General features: G+C 54.3%; 1 protein-coding gene across 2 annotated transcripts in view; it reads left to right on the top strand.

Moving 5' to 3' along the window:
* NLGN2 (neuroligin 2) overlaps positions 1 to 22,398 on the top strand; it is a 250,363-nt gene that overhangs the window by 5,749 nt on the left and 222,216 nt on the right. The window contains exon 1 of one of the 2 annotated variants that reach the window (XM_069767579.1): positions 17,631 to 17,794. The exons of the other annotated variant lie outside the window; for it this stretch is intronic. The gene's annotated coding sequence lies outside the window, so the exon portion shown is untranslated. Of the gene's footprint in view, positions 1 to 17,630; positions 17,795 to 22,398 lie in introns of those variants that run through there. 2 annotated transcript variants of the gene reach the window in all.

The following is a 22,398-nucleotide window of genomic DNA, read 5'->3' as shown; positions in this document are numbered from 1 at the left end:
ACTGCTCCTCGACAATGATAGAGATGATGACCGGACTGTTCCTCCACAATGATAGAGATGACGACCTGACTGCTCCTCCACAATGATAGAGATGATGACCGGACTGTTCCTCCACAATGATAGAGATGATGACCGGACTGCTCCTCCACAATGATAGAGATGCTGACCGGACTGCTCCTCCACAATGATAGAGATGACGACCGGACTTCTCCCCCACAATGATAGAGATGACGACCGGACTGCTCCTCCACAATGATAGAGATGACTGGACTGCTCCTCCACAATAATAGAGATGATGACCGGACTGCTCCCCCACAATGATAGAGATGACGACCGGACTGCTCCCCCACAATGATAGAGATGACGACCGGACTGCTCCTCCACAATGATAGAGATGATGACTGGACTGCTCCTCCACAATGATAGAGATGATGACCGGACTGCTCCTCTACAATGACAGAGATGATGACTGGACTGCTCCCCCACAATGATAGAGATGAAGACCGGACTGCTCCCCCACAATGATAGAGATGACGACCGGACTGCTCCTCCACAATGATAGAGATGACGACCAGACTGCTCCTCGACAATGATAGAGATGACGTCCTGACTGCTCCCCCACAATGATATAGATGACGACCGGACTGCTTCTTCACAATGAAAGAGATGATGACCGGACTGCTCCTCCACAATGATAGAGATGATGACCGGACTGCTCCTCCACAATGATAGAGATGACGACCGGACTGCTCCTCCACAATGATAGAGATGATGACCGGACTGCTCCTCCACAATGATAGAGATGATGATCGGACTGCTCCTCCACAATGATAGAGATGACGACCGGACTGCTCCTCCACAATGATAGAGATAATGACCGGACTGCTCCTCCACAATGATAGAGATGATGACCGGACTGCTCCTCCACAATGATAGAGATGACGACCGGATTGCTCCCCCACAATGATAGAGATGACGACCGGACTGCTCCTCCACAATGATAGAGATGATGACTGGACTGCTCCTCCACAATGATAGAGATGATGACCGGACTGCTCCTCTACAATGACAGAGATGATGACTGGACGGCTCCCCCACAATGATAGAGATGAAGACCGGACTGCTCCCCCACAATGATAGAGATGACGACCGGACTGCTCCTCCACAATGATAGAGATGACGACCGGACTGCTCCTCCACAATGATAGAGATGATGACCGGACTGCTCCTCCACAATGATAGAGATGACGACCAGACTGCTCCTCGACAATGATAGAGATGACGTCCTGACTGCTCCCCCACAATGATATAGATGACGACCGGACTGCTCCTCCACAATGATAGAGATGATGACTGGACTGCTCCTCCACAATGATAGAGATGATGACCGGACTGCTCCTCTCCAATGATAGAGATGACGACAGGACTGCTCCCCCACAATGATAGAGATGAAGACCGGACTGCTCCCCCACAATGATAGAGATGATGACCGGACTGCTTCCCCACAATGATAGAGATGACGACCGGACTGCTCCCCCATAATGATAGAGATGACGACCTGACTGCTCCTCCACAATGATAGAGATGATGACCGGACTGCTCCTCCACAATGATAGAGATGATGACCGGACTGCTCCTCCACAATGATAGAGATGATGACCGGACTGCTCCTCCACAATGATAGAGATGACGACCGGACTGCTCCCCCACAATGATAGAGATGACGACCGGACTGCTCCTCCACAATGATAGAGATGATGACTGGACTGCTCCTCCACAATGATAGAGATGATGACCGGACTGCTCCTCTACAATGATAGAGATGATGACTGGACTGCTCCCCCACAATGATAGAGAAGAAGACCGGACTGCTCCCCCACAATGATAGAGATGACGACCGGACTGCTCCTCCACAATGATAGAGATGACGACCAGACTGCTCCTCGACAATGATAGAGATGACGTCCTGACTGCTCCCCCACAATGATATAGATGACGACCGGACTGCTTCTTCACAATGATAGAGATGATGACCGGACTGCTCCTCCACAATGATAGAGATGACGACCGGACTGCTCCTCCACAATGATAGAGATGATGACCGGACTGCTCCTCCACAATGATAGAGATGACGACCGGACTGCTCCTCCACAATGATAGAGATGATGACCGGACTGCTCCTCCACAATGATAGAGATGAAGACCGGACTGCTCCTCCACAATGATAGAGATGACGACCAGACTGCTCATCCACAATGATAGAGATGACGACCGGACTGCTCCTCCACAATGATAGAGATGATGACTGGACTGCTCCTCCACAATGATAGAGATGATGACCGGACTGCTCCTCTCCAATGATAGAGATGACGACCGGACTGCTCCCCCACATGATAGAGATGAAGACCGGACTGCTCCTCCACAATGATTGAGATGACGACCGGACTGGTCCTCCACAATGATAGAGATGATGACCGGACTGCTCCTCCACAATGATAGAGATGACGACCTGACTGCTCCCCCACAATGATATAGATGATGACCGGACTGCTCCTCCACAATGATAGAGATGACGACCAGACTGCTCCTCCACAGTGATAGAGATGATGACCGGACTGCTCCCCCACAATGATAGAGATGATGACCAGACTGCTCCCCCACGATGATAGAGATGACGACCGGACTGCTCCTCCACAATAAGAGAGATGATGACGGGACTGCTCCTCCACAATAATAGAGATGATGACCGGACTGCTCTCCCACAATGATAGAGATGACGACCGGACTGCTCCCCCACAATGATAGAGATGACGACCGGACTGCTCCCCCACGATGATAGAGATGATGACCGGACTGCTCCTTCACAATAAAAGAGATGATGACGGGACTGCTCCCCCACAATGATAGAGATGACGACCGGACTGCTCCTCCACAATGATAGAGATGACGACCGGACTGCTCCTCCACAATGATAGAGATGAAGACCGGACTGCTCCTCCACAATGATAGAGATGACGACCGGACTGCTCCTCCACAATGATAGAGATGACGACCGGACTGCTCCTCCACAATGATAGAGATGATGACCGGACTGCTCCTCCACAATGATAGAGATGACGACCGGACTGCTCCTCCACAATGATAGAGATGACGACCGGACTGCTCCCTCACAATGATAGAGATGACGACCGGACTGCTCCTCCACAATGATAGAGATGATGACCGGACTGCTCCTCCACAATGATAGAGATGATGACCGGACTGCTCCTCCACAATGATAGAGATGATGACCGGACTGCTCCTCCATAATGATAGAGATGATGACCGGACTGCTCCTCCACAATGATAGAGATGATGACCGGACTGCTCCTCCACAATGATAGAGTTGACGACCGGACTGCTCCTCCACAATGATAGAGATGACGACCGGACTGCTCCTCCACAATGATAGAGATGACGACCGGACTGCTCCCCCACAATGATAGAGATGATAACCGGACTGCTCCCCCACAATGATAGAGATGATGACCGGACTGCTCCCCCACAATGATAGAGATGATGACCGGACTGCTCCCCCACAATGATAGAGATGATGACCGGACTGCTGCCCCACAATGATAGAGATGATGACCGGACTGCTCCTCTACAATGATAGAGATGATGACCAGACTGCTCCCCCACAATGATAGAGATGATGACTGGACTGCTCCTCCACAATGATAGAGATGATGACCGGACTGCTCCTCCACAATGATAGAGATGATGACCGGACTGCTCCCCCACAATGATAGAGATGATGACCGGACTGCTCCTCCACAATGATAGAGATGATGACCGGACTGTTCCTCCACAATGATAGAGATGATGACCGCACTGCTCCTCCACAATGATAGAGATGATGACCGGACTGTTCCTCCACAATGATAGAGATGATGACCGGACTGCTCCTCCACAATGATAGAGATGACGACCGGACTGCTCCCCCACAATGATAGAGATGACGACCGGACTGCTCCTCCACAATGATAGAGATGACGACTGGACTGCTCCTCCACAATGATAGAGATGATGACCGGACTGCTCCTCCACAATGATAGAGATGATGACCGGACTGCTCCCTCACAATGATAGAGATGATGACCGGACTGCTCCTCCACAATGATAGAGATGACGACCGTACTGCTCCCTCACAATGATAGAGATGATGACCGGACTGCTCCCCCACAATGATAGAGATGATGACCGGACTGCTCCTCCACAATGATAGAGATGATGACCGGACTGTTCCTCCACAATGATAGAGATGATGACCGCACTGCTCCTCCACAATGATAGAGATGACGACTGGACTGCTCCTCCACAATGATAGAGATGATGACCGGACTGCTCCTCCACAATGATAGAGATGATGACCGGACTGCTCCCTCACAATGATAGAGATGATGACCGGACTGCTCCTCCACAATGATAGAGATGACGACCGTACTGCTCCCTCACAATGATAGAGATGATGACCGGACTGCTCCCCCACAATGATAGAGATGATGACCGGACTGCTCCTCCACAATGATAGAGATGATGACCGGACTGTTCCTCCACAATGATAGAGATGATGACCGCACTGCTCCTCCACAATGATAGAGATGATGACCGGACTGCTCCTCCACAATGATAGAGATGACGACCGGACTGCTCCCCCACAATGATAGAGATGACGACCGGACTGCTCCTCCACAATGATAGAGATGACGACTGGACTGCTCCTCCACAATGATAGAGATGATGACCGGACTGCTCCTCCACAATGATAGAGATGATGACCGGACTGCTCCTCCACAATGATAGAGATGATGACCGGACTGCTCCTCCACAATGATAGAGATGATGACCGGACTGCTCCCTCACAATGATAGAGATGATGACCGGACTGCTCCTCCACAATGATAGAGATGACGACAGTACTGCTCCCTCACAATGATAGAGATGATGACCGGACTGCTCCTCCACAATGATAGAGATCATGACCGGACAGCTCCCTCACAATGATAGAGATGATGACCGGACTGCTCCCCCACAATGATAGAGATGATGACCGGACTGCTCCTCCACAATGATAGAGATGATGACCGGACTGCTCCCCAATAATGATAGAGATGATGACCGGACTGCTCCCCCACAATGATAGAGATGACGACCGGACTGCTCCCCCACAATGATAGAAATGATGATCAGACTGCTCCTCCACAATGATAGAGATGATGACCGGACTGCTCCTCCACAATGATAGAGATGACGACTGGACTGCTCCTCCACAATGATAGAGATGATGACCGGACTGCTCCTCCACAATGATAGAGATGATGACCGGACTGCTCCTCCACAATGATAGAGATGATGACTGGACTGCTCCCCCACAATGACAGTGATGATGACCGGATTGCTGCTACACAATGATAGAGACGACTACCTGACTGCTTCTCCACAATGATAGAGATGATGACCGGACTGTTGCTCCACAAAGATAGAGATGACGACCAGACTGCTCCTCCACAATGATAGAGATGACGACCGGACTGCTCCTCGACAATGACAGAGATGATGACCGGACTGCTCCTCTACAATGATAGAGATGACGACTGGACTGCTCCTCCACAATGATAGAGATGATGACCGGACTGCTCCCCCACAATGATAGAGATGACGACTGGACTGCTCCTCCACAATGATAGAGATGACGACCTAACTGCTCTTCCACAATGATAGAGATGACGACCGGACTGCTCCCCCACAATGATAGAGATGACGACTGGACTGCTCCTCCACAATGATAGAGATGACGACCTAACTGCTCTTCCACAATGATAGAGATGACGACCGGACTGCTCCTCCACAATGATAGAGATGATGACTGGACTGCTCCTCCACAATGATAGAGATGATGACCGGACTGCTCCTCTACAATGATAGAGATGATGACTGGACTGCTCCCCCACAATGATAGAGATGAAGACCGGACTGCTCCCCTACAATGATAGAGATGACGACCGGACTGCTCCTCCACAATGATAGAGATGACAACCAGACTGCTCCTCGACAATGATAGAGATGACGTCCTGACTGCTCCCCCACAATGATATAGATGACGACCGGACTGCTCCTCCACAATGATAGAGATGATGACCGGACTGCTCCTCTCCAATGATAGAGATGACGACCGGATTGCTCCCCCACAATGATAGAGATGAAGACCGGACTGCTCCCCCACAATGATAGAGATGATGACCGGACTGCTCCCCCACAATGATACAGATGACGACCGGACTGCTCCTCCACAGTGATAGAGATGATGACCGGACTGCTCCTCCACAATGATAGAGATGATGACCGGACTGCTCCTCCACAATGATAGAGATGACGACCGGACTGCTCCCCCACAATGATAGAGATGACGACCGGACTGCTCCTCCACAATGATAGAGATGATGACTGGACTGCTCCTCCACAATGATAGAGATGATGACCGGACTGCTCCTCTACAATGACAGAGATGATGACTGGACTGCTCCCCCACAATGATAGAGATGAAGACCGGACTGCTCCCCCACAATGATAGAGATGACGACCGGACTGCTCCTCCACAATGATAGAGATGACGACCAGACTGCTCCTCGACAATGATAGAGATGATGACCGGACTGTTCCTCCACAATGATAGAGATGACGACCTGACTGCTCCTCCACAATGATAGAGATGATGACCGGACTGTTCCTCCACAATGATAGAGATGATGACCGGACTGCTCCTCCACAATGATAGAGATGCTGACCGGACTGCTCCTCCACAATGATAGAGATGACGACCGGACTTCTCCCCCACAATGATAGAGATGACGACCGGACTGCTCCTCCACAATGATAGAGATGACTGGACTGCTCCTCCACAATAATAGAGATGATGACCGGACTGCTCCCCCACAATGATAGAGATGACGACCGGACTGCTCCCCCACAATGATAGAGATGACGACCGGACTGCTCCTCCACAATGATAGAGATGATGACTGGACTGCTCCTCCACAATGATAGAGATGATGACCGGACTGCTCCTCTACAATGACAGAGATGATGACTGGACTGCTCCCCCACAATGATAGAGATGAAGACCGGACTGCTCCCCCACAATGATAGAGATGACGACCGGACTGCTCCTCCACAATGATAGAGATGACGACCAGACTGCTCCTCGACAATGATAGAGATGACGTCCTGACTGCTCCCCCACAATGATATAGATGACGACCGGACTGCTTCTTCACAATGAAAGAGATGATGACCGGACTGCTCCTCCACAATGATAGAGATGATGACCGGACTGCTCCTCCACAATGATAGAGATGACGACCGGACTGCTCCTCCACAATGATAGAGATGATGACCGGACTGCTCCTCCACAATGATAGAGATGATGATCGGACTGCTCCTCCACAATGATAGAGATGACGACCGGACTGCTCCTCCACAATGATAGAGATAATGACCGGACTGCTCCTCCACAATGATAGAGATGATGACCGGACTGCTCCTCCACAATGATAGAGATGACGACCGGATTGCTCCCCCACAATGATAGAGATGACGACCGGACTGCTCCTCCACAATGATAGAGATGATGACTGGACTGCTCCTCCACAATGATAGAGATGATGACCGGACTGCTCCTCTACAATGACAGAGATGATGACTGGACGGCTCCCCCACAATGATAGAGATGAAGACCGGACTGCTCCCCCACAATGATAGAGATGACGACCGGACTGCTCCTCCACAATGATAGGGATGACGACCGGACTGCTCCTCCACAATGATAGAGATGATGACCGGACTGCTCCTCCACAATGATAGAGATGACGACCAGACTGCTCCTCGACAATGATAGAGATGACGTCCTGACTGCTCCCCCACAATGATATAGATGACGACCGGACTGCTCCTCCACAATGATAGAGATGATGACTGGACTGCTCCTCCACAATGATAGAGATGATGACCGGACTGCTCCTCTCCAATGATAGAGATGACGACAGGACTGCTCCCCCACAATGATAGAGATGAAGACCGGACTGCTCCCCCACAATGATAGAGATGATGACCGGACTGCTTCCCCACAATGATAGAGATGACGACCGGACTGCTCCCCCATAATGATAGAGATGACGACCTGACTGCTCCTCCACAATGATAGAGATGATGACCGGACTGCTCCTCCACAATGATAGAGATGATGACCGGACTGCTCCTCCACAATGATAGAGATGATGACCGGACTGCTCCTCCACAATGATAGAGATGACGACCGGACTGCTCCCCCACAATGATAGAGATGACGACCGGACTGCTCCTCCACAATGATAGAGATGATGACTGGACTGCTCCTCCACAATGATAGAGATGATGACCGGACTGCTCCTCTACAATGATAGAGATGATGACTGGACTGCTCCCCCACAATGATAGAGAAGAAGACCGGACTGCTCCCCCACAATGATAGAGATGACGACCGGACTGCTCCTCCACAATGATAGAGATGACGACCAGACTGCTCCTCGACAATGATAGAGATGACGTCCTGACTGCTCCCCCACAATGATATAGATGACGACCGGACTGCTTCTTCACAATGATAGAGATGATGACCGGACTGCTCCTCCACAATGATAGAGATGACGACCGGACTGCTCCTCCACAATGATAGAGATGATGACCGGACTGCTCCTCCACAATGATAGAGATGACGACCGGACTGCTCCTCCACAATGATAGAGATGATGACCGGACTGCTCCTCCACAATGATAGAGATGAAGACCGGACTGCTCCTCCACAATGATAGAGATGACGACCGGACTGCTCATCCACAATGATAGAGATGACGACCGGACTGCTCCTCCACAATGATAGAGATGATGACTGGACTGCTCCTCCACAATGATAGAGATGATGACCGGACTGCTCCTCTCCAATGATAGAGATGACGACCGGACTGCTCCCCCACATGATAGAGATGAAGACCGGACTGCTCCTCCACAATGATTGAGATGACGACCGGACTGGTCCTCCACAATGATAGAGATGACGACCTGACTGCTCCCCCACAATGATATAGATGATGACCGGACTGCTCCTCCACAATGATAGAGATGACGACCAGACTGCTCCTCCACAGTGATAGAGATGATGACCGGACTGCTCCCCCACAATGATAGAGATGATGACCAGACTGCTCCCCCACGATGATAGAGATGACGACCGGACTGCTCCTCCACAATAAGAGAGATGATGACGGGACTGCTCCTCCACAATAATAGAGATGATGACCGGACTGCTCTCCCACAATGATAGAGATGACGACCGGACTGCTCCCCCACAATGATAGAGATGACGACCGGACTGCTCCCCCACGATGATAGAGATGATGACCGGACTGCTCCTTCACAATAAAAGAGATGATGACGGGACTGCTCCCCCACAATGATAGAGATGACGACCGGACTGCTCCTCCACAATGATAGAGATGACGACCGGACTGCTCCTCCACAATGATAGAGATGAAAACCGGACTGCTCCTCCACAATGATAGAGATGACGACCGGACTGCTCCTCCACAATGATAGAGATGACGACCGGACTGCTCCTCCACAATGATAGAGATGATGACCGGACTGCTCCTCCACAATGATAGAGATGACGACCGGACTGCTCCTCCACAATGATAGAGATGACGACCGGACTGCTCCCTCACAATGATAGAGATGACGACCGGACTGCTCCTCCACAATGATAGAGATGATGACCGGACTGCTCCTCCACAATGATAGAGATGATGACCGGACTGCTCCTCCACAATGATAGAGATGATGACCGGACTGCTCCTCCATAATGATAGAGATGATGACCGGACTGCTCCTCCACAATGATAGAGATGATGACCGGACTGCTCCTCCACAATGATAGAGTTGACGACCGGACTGCTCCTCCACAATGATAGAGATGACGACCGGACTGCTCCTCCACAATGATAGAGATGACGACCGGACTGCTCCCCCACAATGATAGAGATGATAACCGGACTGCTCCCCCACAATGATAGAGATGATGACCGGACTGCTCCCCCACAATGATAGAGATGATGACCGGACTGCTCCCCCACAATGATAGAGATGATGACCGGACTGCTGCCCCACAATGATAGAGATGATGACCGGACTGCTCCTCTACAATCATAGAGATGATGACCAGACTGCTCCCCCACAATGATAGAGATGATGACTGGACTGCTCCTCCACAATGATAGAGATGATGACCGGACTGCTCCTCCACAATGATAGAGATGATGACCGGACTGCTCCCTCACAATGATAGAGATGATGACCGGACTGCTCCCCCACAATGATAGAGATGATGACCGGACTGCTCCTCCACAATGATAGAGATGATGACCGGACTGTTCCTCCACAATGATAGAGATGATGACCGCACTGCTCCTCCACAATGATAGAGATGATGACCGGACTGTTCCTCCACAATGATAGAGATGATGACCGGACTGCTCCTCCACAATGATAGAGATGACGACCGGACTGCTCCCCCACAATGATAGAGATGACGACCGGACTGCTCCTCCACAATGATAGAGATGACGACTGGACTGCTCCTCCACAATGATAGAGATGATGACCGGACTGCTCCTCCACAATGATAGAGATGATGACCGGACTGCTCCCTCACAATGATAGAGATGATGACCGGACTGCTCCTCCACAATGATAGAGATGACGACCGTACTGCTCCCTCACAATGATAGAGATGATGACCGGACTGCTCCCCCACAATGATAGAGATGATGACCGGACTGCTCCTCCACAATGATAGAGATGATGACCGGACTGTTCCTCCACAATGATAGAGATGATGACCGCACTGCTCCTCCACAATGATAGAGATGACGACTGGACTGCTCCTCCACAATGATAGAGATGATGACCGGACTGCTCCTCCACAATGATAGAGATGATGACCGGACTGCTCCCTCACAATGATAGAGATGATGACCGGACTGCTCCTCCACAATGATAGAGATGACGACCGTACTGCTCCCTCACAATGATAGAGATGATGACCGGACTGCTCCCCCACAATGATAGAGATGATGACCGGACTGCTCCTCCACAATGATAGAGATGATGACCGGACTGTTCCTCCACAATGATAGAGATGATGACCGCACTGCTCCTCCACAATGATAGAGATGATGACCGGACTGCTCCTCCACAATGATAGAGATGACGACCGGACTGCTCCCCCACAATGATAGAGATGACGACCGGACTGCTCCTCCACAATGATAGAGATGACGACTGGACTGCTCCTCCACAATGATAGAGATGATGACCGGACTGCTCCTCCACAATGATAGAGATGATGACCGGACTGCTCCTCCACAATGATAGAGATGATGACCGGACTGCTCCTCCACAATGATAGAGATGATGACCGGACTGCTCCCTCACAATGATAGAGATGATGACCGGACTGCTCCTCCACAATGATAGAGATGACGACAGTACTGCTCCCTCACAATGATAGAGATGATGACCGGACTGCTCCTCCACAATGATAGAGATCATGACCGGACAGCTCCCTCACAATGATAGAGATGATGACCGGACTGCTCCCCCACAATGATAGAGATGATGACCGGACTGCTCCTCCACAATGATAGAGATGATGACCGGACTGCTCCCCAATAATGATAGAGATGATGACCGGACTGCTCCCCCACAATGATAGAGATGACGACCGGACTGCTCCCCCACAATGATAGAGATGACCGGACTGCTCCCCCACAATGATAGAGATGATGACCGGACTGCTCCTCCACAATGATAGAGATGATGACCGGACTGCTCCCCAATAATGATAGAGATGATGACCGGACTGCTCCCCCACAATGATAGAGATGACGACCGGACTGCTCCTCCACAATGATAGAGATGATGACCGGACTGTTCCTCCACAATGATAGAGATGATGACCGCACTGCTCCTCCACAATGATAGAGATGATGACCGGACTGCTCCTCCACAATGATAGAGATGACGACCGGACTGCTCCCCCACAATGATAGAGATGACGACCGGACTGCTCCTCCACAATGATAGAGATGACGACTGGACTGCTCCTCCACAATGATAGAGATGATGACCGGACTGCTCCTCCACAATGATAGAGATGATGACCGGACTGCTCCTCCACAATGATAGAGATGATGACCGGACTGCTCCTCCACAATGATAGAGATGATGACCGGACTGCTCCCCCACAATGATAGAGATGATGACCGGACTGCTCCTCCACAATGATAGAGATGATGACTGGACTGCTCCCCCACAATGATAGAGATGACCGGACTGCTCCCCCACAATGATAGAGATGATGACCGGACTGCTCCCCCACAATGATAGAGATGACCGGACTGCTCCCCCACAATGATAGAGATGATGACCGGACTGCTCCTCCACAATGATAGAGATGATGACCAGACTGCTCCCCCACAATGATAGAGATGATGACCGGACTGCTCCTCCACAATGATAGAGATGATGACCAGACTGCTCCCCCACAATGATAGAGATGATGACCGGACTGCTCCTCCACAATGATAGATGACCGGACTGCTCCTCCACAATGATAGAGATGATGACCGGACTGCTCCCCCACAATGATAGAGATGACGACCGGACTGCTCCTCCACAATGATAGAGATGATGACTGGACTGCTCCCCCACAATGATAGAGATGATGACCGGACTGCTCCCCCACAATGATAGAGATGATGACCGGACTGCTCCTCCACAATGATAGATGACCGGACTGCTCCCCCACAATGATAGAGATGATGACCGGACTGCTCCTCCACAATGATAGAGATGATGACCGGACTGCTCCTCCACAATGATAGAGATGATGACCGGACTGCTCCTCCACAATGATAGAGATGACGACCGGACTGCTCCCTCACAATGATAGAGATGATGACCAGACTGCTCCTCCACAATGATAGAGATGATGACCGGACTGCTCCTCCACAATGATAGAGATGATGACCAGACTGCTCCCCCACAATGATAGATGACCGGACTGCTCCTCCACAATGATAGAGATGATGACCGGACTGCTCCTCCACAATGATAGAGATGATGACCGGACTGCTCCCCCACAATGATAGAGATGATGACCGGACTGCTCCCCCACAATGATAGAGATGATGACCGGACTGCTCCTCCACAAGGATAGAGATGATGACCGGACTGCTCCTCCACAATGATAGAGATGATGACCGGACTGCTCCCCCACAATGATAGAGATGATGACCGGACTGCTCCCCCACAATGATAGAGATGATGACCGGACTGCTCTTCCACAATGATAGAGATGATGACCGGACTGCTCCTCCACAATGATAGAGATGATGACCGGACTGCTCCTCCACAATGATAGAGATGATGACTGGACTGTTCCTCCACAATGATAGAGATGATGACCGGACTGCTCCTCCACAATGATAGAGATGACGACCGGACTGCTCCTCCACAATGATAGAGATGATGACCGGACTGCTCCTCCACAATGATAGAGATGACGACCGGACTGCTCCCCCACAATGATAGAGATGACGACCGGACTGCTCCTCCACAATGATAGAGATGATGACCGGACTGCTCCTCCACAATGATAGAGATGATGACCGGACTGCTCCTCCACAATGATAGAGATGATGACCGGACTGCTCCTCCACAATGATAGAGATGATGACCGGACTGCTCCTCCACAATGATATAGATGATGACCGGACTGTTCCTCCACAATGATAGAGATGAAGACCGGACTGCTCCTCTACAATGATAGAGATGATGACCGGACTGCTCCTCTACAATGATAGAGATGATGACCGGACTGCTCCTCTACAATGATAGAGATGATGACCGGACTGTTCCTCCACAATGATAGAGATGATGACCGGACTGCTCCTCCACAATGATATAGATGATGACCGGACTGCTCCTCCACAATGATAGAGATGATGACCGGACTGCTCCTCCACAATGATAGAGATGATGACCGGACTGCTCCCCCACAATGATAGAGATGATGACCAGACTGCTCCTCCACAATGATAGAGATGATGACCGGACTGCTCCCCCACAATGATAGAGATGATGACCAGACTGCTCCTCCACAATGATAGAGATGATGACCGGACTGCTCCTCCACAATGATAGAGATGATGACCAGACTGCTCCCCCACAATGATAGATGACCGGACTGCTCCTCCACAATGATAGAGATGATGACCGGACTGCTCCTCCACAATGATAGAGATGATGACCGGACTGCTCCCCCACAATGATAGAGATGATGACCGGACTGCTCCCCCACAATGATAGAGATGATGACCGGACTGCTCCTCCACAATGATAGAGATGATGACCGGACTGCTCCTCCACAATGATAGAGATGATGACCGGACTGCTCCCCCACAATGATAGAGATGATGACCGGACTGCTCCCCCACAATGATAGAGATGATGACCGGACTGCTCTTCCACAATGATAGAGATGATGACCGGACTGCTCCTCCACAATGATAGAGATGATGACCGGACTGCTCCTCCACAATGATAGAGATGATGACTGGACTGTTCCTCCACAATGATAGAGATGATGACCGGACTGCTCCTCCACAATGATAGAGATGACGACCGGACTGCTCCTCCACAATGATAGAGATGATGACCGGACTGCTCCTCCACAATGATAGAGATGACGACCGGACTGCTCCTCCACAATGATAGAGATGACGACCGGACTGCTCCCCCACAATGATAGAGATGACGACCGGACTGCTCCTCCACAATGATAGAGATGATGACTGGACTGCTCCCCCACAATGATAGAGATGATGACCGGACTGCTACTCCACAATGATAGAGATGATGACTGGACTGTTCCTCCACAATGATAGAGATGATGACCGGACTGCTCCTCCACAATGATAGAGATGACGACCGGACTGCTCCTCCACAATGATAGAGATGATGACCGGACTGCTCCTCCACAATGATAGAGATGACGACCGGACTGCTCCCCCACAATGATAGAGATGACGACCGGACTGCTCCTCCACAATGATAGAGATGATGACCGGACTGCTCCTCCACAATGATAGAGATGATGACTGGACTGCTCCTCTACAATGATAGAGATGATGACCAGACTGCTCCTCCACAATGATAGAGATGATGACCAGACTGCTCCTCCACAATGATAGAGATGATGACCGGACTGCTCCTCCACAATGATAGAGATGATGACCGGACTGCTCCTCCACAATGATAGAGATGACGACCGGACTGCTCCTCCACAATGATAGAGATGATGACCGGACTGCTCCTCTACAATGATAGAGATGATGACCAGACTGCTCCTCCACAATGATAGAGATGATGACCGGACTGCTCCTCCACAATGATAGAGATGATGACCGGACTGCTCCTCCACAATGATAGAGATGACGACCGGACTGCTCCTCCACAATGATAGAGATGATGACTGGACTGCTCCTCTACAATGATAGAGATGATGACCAGACTGCTCCTCCACAATGATAGAGATGATGACCAGACTGCTCCTCCACAATGATAGAGATGATGACCGGACTGCTCCTCCACAATGATAGAGATGATGACCGGACTGCTCCTCCACAATGATAGAGATGACGACCGGACTGCTCCCCCACAATGATAGAGATGATGACCGGACTGCTCCTCTACAATGATAGAGATGATGACCGGACTGCTCCTCCACAATGATAGAGATGATGACCGGACTGCTCCCCCACAATGATAGAGATGATGACCGGACTGCTCCCTCACAATGATAGAGATGATGACCGGACTGCTCCTCCACAATGATAGAGATGATGACCGGACTGCTCCTCCACAATGATAGAGATGATGACCGGACTGCTCCCCCACAATGATAGAGATGATGACCGGACTGCTCCTCCACAATGATAGAGATGATGACCTGACTGCTCCCTCACAATGATAGAGATGATGACCGGACTGCTCCTCTACAATGATAGAGATGACGACAGTACTGCTCCTCCACAATGATAGAGATGATGACCGGACTGCTCCTCCACAATGATAGAGATGATGACTGGACTGCTCCTCCACAATGATAGAGATGATGACCGGACTGCTCCCTCACAATGATAGAGATGATGACCGGACTGCTCCTCCACAATGATAGAGATGATGACCGGACTGCTCCTCTACAATGATAGAGATGACGACCGGACTGCTCCTCCACAATGATAGAGATGACGACCGGACTGCTCCTCCACAATGATAGAGATGATGACCGGACTGTTCCTCCACAATGATAGAGATGATGACCGGACTGCTCCTCCACAATGATAGAGATGACGACCGGACTGCTCCTCCACAATGATAGAGATGATGACCGGACTGTTCCTCCACAATGATAGAGATGATGACCGGACTGCTCCTCCACAATGATAGAGATGACGACCGGACTGCTCCTCCACAATGATAGAGATGACGACCGGACTGCTCCTCCACAATGATAGAGATGATGACCGGACTGCTCCCCTACAATGATAGAGATGATGACCGGACTGCTCCTCCACAATGATAGAGATGATGACCGGACTGCTCCCCCACAATGATAGAGATGATGACCGGACTGCTCTTCCACAATGATAGAGATGATGACCGGACTGCTCCCCCACAATGATAGAGATGATGACCGGACTGCTCCCCCACAATGATAGAGATGATGACCGGACTGCTCCTCCACAATGATAGAGATGATGACCGGACTGTTCCTCTACAATGATAGAGATGATGACCTGACTGCTCCCCCACAATGATAGAGATGATGTCTCGTACATTTTGCTGCTGACCCTGATAATTTCCCGTTTTGTGACCCCCAATATTCTGACCCTTGAATATCCCTTGATTGTGGCCCCCATTAATCTCGTGATGTCCCAGTAATGGGATCCACATACAGAATCCATGAAGGATTAATATGGAGCCAAAGCGCGTTCCCTGTGAGGATCGTCATCGATCGAGCCCCAAACGTTATCTCGCCAATGAGAATCCCCCAAAATATTGTCCATCGCCTCCTGGAGGTCCCCCGAGAACCGTCGTGGGTTTGCACTGACCCCACCAGTGTTACAGCTGGAGAGACCCCAATAATGAGCAATTAGTGACGCTATAATAGTATTGTGCCCCCGGGAACAGAACCCCCCATTCTTATATGGACCCCCGGTCGGACCGGCCCTGCTCGGGGGTCCCAGTGATGGCCCCTCCCCACAATGCACCTGTGTGTGGTCCCCAGGGCTGCACTGGCTGATGCTGCCCCCCTCCCCGGGTGTGAGACCCCCAGATGTCAGCTCCGGGGTCTGGGCCGGGATCTCCCTGACAGTGCTGCCTTCTCCGGCCCCCTGATCTGCATCCTCCTCTCCCTCCTCCTCCTCCTCCTCCTCCACAAAATGGTTTTTCTTCTGGCAGCGGCTTGTGAGGAGCGGAGGCTTGTGAGGAGACGCCGTCAGCTGCCGCCTTCCTCCCGGGTGCCCCGGCCATGAGCTGACACGGCCGCTCCTCCTCCTCCGCCGCCGGGATCGTCGCCTCCATCGTGCTGCGGGAGGTAAGCGGCATCCGCGTCTTCTCCGGTCCATGGCCGCCGCTCCGCCGCCGCCGCTGTTTACTCCTGACCCAGATTCTCATCACCGGGTCCTGCTCTGTGGGGGGCCGTCACCATGTAGCCCCCTAGATGCCACACAGGCAGCTGCTGACCGGGGGGCGGAGGGGCCATCAGCGAAAATGTCAGTGCCATGGAGGGGCCAGGGACCCCCGAGTACCCCAGCACCTGTCAGTGCCATGGAGGGTCCAGGGACCCCCGAGTACCCCAGCACCTGTCAGTGCCATGGAGGGGGCCAGGGACCCCCGAGTACTCCAGCACCTGTCAGTGCCATGGACCCCCGAGTACCCCAGCACCTGTCAGTGCCATGGACCCCCGAGTACCCCAGCACCTGTCAGTGCCATGGAGGGGCCAGGGACCCCCGAGTACCCCAGCACCTGTCAGTGCCATGGAGGAGCCAGGGACCCCCGAGTACCCCAGCACCTGTCAGTGCCATGGAGGAGCCAGGGACCCCCGAGTACTCCAGCACCTGTCAGTGCCATGGAGGAGCCAGGGACCCCCGAGTACCCCAGCACCTGTCAGTGCCATGGAGGGGGCCAGGGACCCCCGAGTACCCCAGCACCTGTCAGTGCCATGGAGGAGCCAGGGACCCCCGAGTACCCCAGCACCTGTCAGTGCCATGGAGGAGCCAGGGACCCCCGAGTACCCCAGCACCTGTCAGTGCCATGGAGGGGCCAGGGACCCCCGAGTACCCCAGCACCTGTCAGTGCCATGGAGGGGCCAGGGACCCCCGAGTACCCCAGCACCTGTCAGTGCCATGGAGGGGCCAGGGACCCCCGAGTACCCCAGCACCTGTCAGTGCCATGGAGGGGCCAGGGACCCCCGAGTACCCCAGCACCTGTCAGTGCCATGGAGGAGCCAGGGACCCCCGAGTACCCCAGCACCTGTCAGTGCCATGGAGGGGGCCAGGGACCCCCGAGTATCCCAGCACCTGTCAGTGCCATGGACCCCCGAGTACCCCAGCACCTGTCAGTGCCATGGACCCCCGAGTACCCCAGCACCTGTCAGTGCCATGGAGGGGCCAGGGACCCCCGAGTACCCCAGCACCTGTCAGTGCCATGGAGGGGCCAGGGACCCCCGAGTACCCCAGCACCTGTCAGTGCCATGGACCCCCGAGTACTCCAGCACCTGTCAGTGCCATGGAGGGGCCAGGGACCCCCGAGTACCCCAGCACCTGTCAGTGCCATGGAGGGGCCAGGGACCCCCGAGTACTCCAGCACCTGTCAGTGCCATGGACCCCCGAGTACTCCAGCACCTGTCAGTGCCATGGAGGAGCCAGGGACCCCCGAGTACCCCAGCACCTGTCAGTGCCATGGAGGGGCCAGGGACCCCCGAGTACCCCAGCACCTGTCAGTGCCATGGACCCCCGAGTACCCCAGCACCTGTCAGTGCCATGGACCCCCGAGTACCCCAGCACCTGTCAGTGCCATGGAGGGGCCAGGGACCCCCGAGTATCCCAGCACCTGTCAGTGCCATGGAGGGGCCAGGGACCCCCGAGTACTCCAGCACCTGTCAGTGCCATGGAGGGGCCAGGGACCCCCGAGTACCCCAGCACCTGTCAGTGCCATGGACCCCCGAGTACCCCAGCACCTGTCAGTGCCATGGAGGGGGCCATGGACCCCCGAGTACTCCAGCACCTGTCAGTGCCATGGAGGAGCCAGGGACCCCCGAGTACCCCAGCACCTGTCAGTGCCATGGAGGGGCCAGGGACCCCCGAGTACTCCAGCACCTGTCAGTGCCATGGACCCCCGAGTACTCCAGCACCTGTCAGTGCCATGGAGGAGCCAGGGACCCCCGAGTACCCCAGCACCTGTCAGTGCCATGGAGGGGCCAGGGACCCCCGAGTACCCCAGCACCTGTCAGTGCCATGGAGGGGCCATGGACCCCCGAGTACCCCAGCACCTGTCAGTGCCATGGACCCCCGAGTACCCCAGCACCTGTCAGTGCCATGGACCCCCGAGTACCCCAGCACCTGTCAGTGCCATGGAGGGGCCAGGGACCCCCGAGTATCCCAGCACCTGTCAGTGCCATGGAGGGGCCAGGGACCCCCGAGTACTCCAGCACCTGTCAGTGCCATGGAGGGGCCAGGGACCCCCGAGTACCCCAGCACCTGTCAGTGCCATGGACCCCCGAGTACCCCAGCACCTGTCAGTGCCATGGAGGGGGCCAGGGACCCCCGAGTACCCCAGCACCTGTCAGTGCCATGGACCCCCGAGTACCCCAGCACCTGTCAGTGCCATGGACCCCCGAGTACCCCAGCACCTGTCAGTGCCATGGACCCCCGAGTACTCCAGCACCTGTCAGTGCCATGGACCCCCGAGTACTCCAGCACCTGTCAGTGCCATGGACCCCCGAGTACCCCAGCACCTGTCAGTGCCATGGAGGGGCCAGGGACCCCCGAGTACTCCAGCACCTGTCAGTGCCATGGAGGGGCCAGGGACCCCCGAGCACCCCAGCACCTGTCAGTGCCATGGAGGGGGCCAGGGACCCCGGAATACCCACAGCACCTGTCAGTGCCATGGAGGGGCCAGGGACCCCCAAGTACCCCAGCACCTGTCAGTGCCATGGAGGGGGCCAGGGACCCCGGAATACCCACAGCACCTGTCAGTGCCATGGAGGGGCCAGGGACCCCCGAGTACCCCAGCACCTGTCAGTGCCATGGAGGGGCCAGGGACCCCCGAGTACCCCAGCACCTGTCAGTGCCATGGAGTGGCCAGGGACCCCCGAGTACCCCAGCACCTGTCAGTGCCATGGACCCCCGAGTACCCCAGCACCTGTCAGTGCCATAGAGTGGCCAGGGACCCCCGAGTACCCCAGCACCTGTCAGTGCCATGGACCCCCGAGTACTCCAGCACCTGTCAGTGGCATGGAGGGGCCAGGGACCCCCGAGTACCGGACCCCCGAGTATCCCAGCACCTGTCAGTGCCATGGAGGAGCCAGGGACCCCCGAGTACCCCAGCACCTGTCAGTGCCATGGAGGAGCCAGGGACCCCCGAGTACCCCAGCACCTGTCAGTGCCATGGAGGAGCCAGGGACCCCCGAGTATCCCAGTACCTGTCAGTACCACAGAGGGGGCCAGGGACCCCCGAGTATCCCAGCACCTGTCAGTGCCATGGAGGGGCCAGGGACCCCCGAGTACCCCAGCACCTGTCAGTGCCATGGAGGGGCCAGGGACCCCCGAGTACCCCAGCACCTCTCAGTGCCATGGAGGAGCCAGGGACCCCCGAGTACCCCAGCACCTGTCAGTGCCATGGAGGAGCCAGGGACCCCCGAGTACCCCAGCACCTGTCAGTGCCATGGAGGGGCCAGGGACCCCCGAGTACCCCAGCACCTGTCAGTGCCATGGAGGGGCCAGGGACCCCCGAGTACCCCAGCACCTGTCAGTGCCATGGAGGAGCCAGGGACCCCCGAGTATCCCAGTACCTGTCAGTGCCACAGAGGGGGCCAGGGACCCCCGAGTACCCCAGCACCTGTCAGTGCCATGGACCCCCGAGTACCCCAGCACCTGTCAGTGCCATGGAGGGGCCAGGGACCCCCGAGTATCCCAGCACCTGTCAGTGCCATGGAGGGGCCAGGGACCCCCGAGTACTCCAGCACCTGTCAGTGCCATGGAGGGGCCAGGGACCCCCGAGTACCCCAGCACCTGTCAGTGCCATGGACCCCCGAGTACCCCAGCACCTGTCAGTGCCATGGAGGGGGCCAGGGACCCCCGAGTACCCCAGCACCTGTCAGTGCCATGGACCCCCGAGTACCCCAGCACCTGTCAGTGCCATGGACCCCCGAGTACCCCAGCACCTGTCAGTGCCATGGACCCCCGAGTACTCCAGCACCTGTCAGTGCCATGGACCCCCGAGTACTCCAGCACCTGTCAGTGCCATGGACCCCCGAGTACCCCAGCACCTGTCAGTGCCATGGAGGGGCCAGGGACCCCCGAGTACTCCAGCACCTGTCAGTGCCATGGAGGGGCCAGGGACCCCCGAGCACCCCAGCACCTGTCAGTGCCATGGAGGGGGCCAGGGACCCCGGAATACCCACAGCACCTGTCAGTGCCATGGAGGGGCCAGGGACCCCCAAGTACCCCAGCACCTGTCAGTGCCATGGAGGGGGCCAGGGACCCCGGAATACCCACAGCACCTGTCAGTGCCATGGAGGGGCCAGGGACCCCCGAGTACCCCAGCACCTGTCAGTGCCATGGAGGGGCCAGGGACCCCCGAGTACCCCAGCACCTGTCAGTGCCATGGAGTGGCCAGGGACCCCCGAGTACCCCAGCACCTGTCAGTGCCATGGACCCCCGAGTACCCCAGCACCTGTCAGTGCCATAGAGTGGCCAGGGACCCCCGAGTACCCCAGCACCTGTCAGTGCCATGGACCCCCGAGTACCCCAGCACCTGTCAGTGGCATGGAGGGGCCAGGGACCCCCGAGTACCGGACCCCCGAGTATCCCAGCACCTGTCAGTGCCATGGAGGAGCCAGGGACCCCCGAGTACCCCAGCACCTGTCAGTGCCATGGAGGAGCCAGGGACCCCCGAGTACCCCAGCACCTGTCAGTG

This window comes from Ranitomeya imitator, chromosome 4, assembly GCF_032444005.1.
Source record: "Ranitomeya imitator isolate aRanImi1 chromosome 4, aRanImi1.pri, whole genome shotgun sequence".
NCBI classification, from domain to species: Eukaryota; Metazoa; Chordata; class Amphibia; order Anura; family Dendrobatidae; genus Ranitomeya; species Ranitomeya imitator.
Note: the sequence above shows the minus strand (reverse complement) of the source record. Positions and strands in the feature narration are given on the sequence as shown.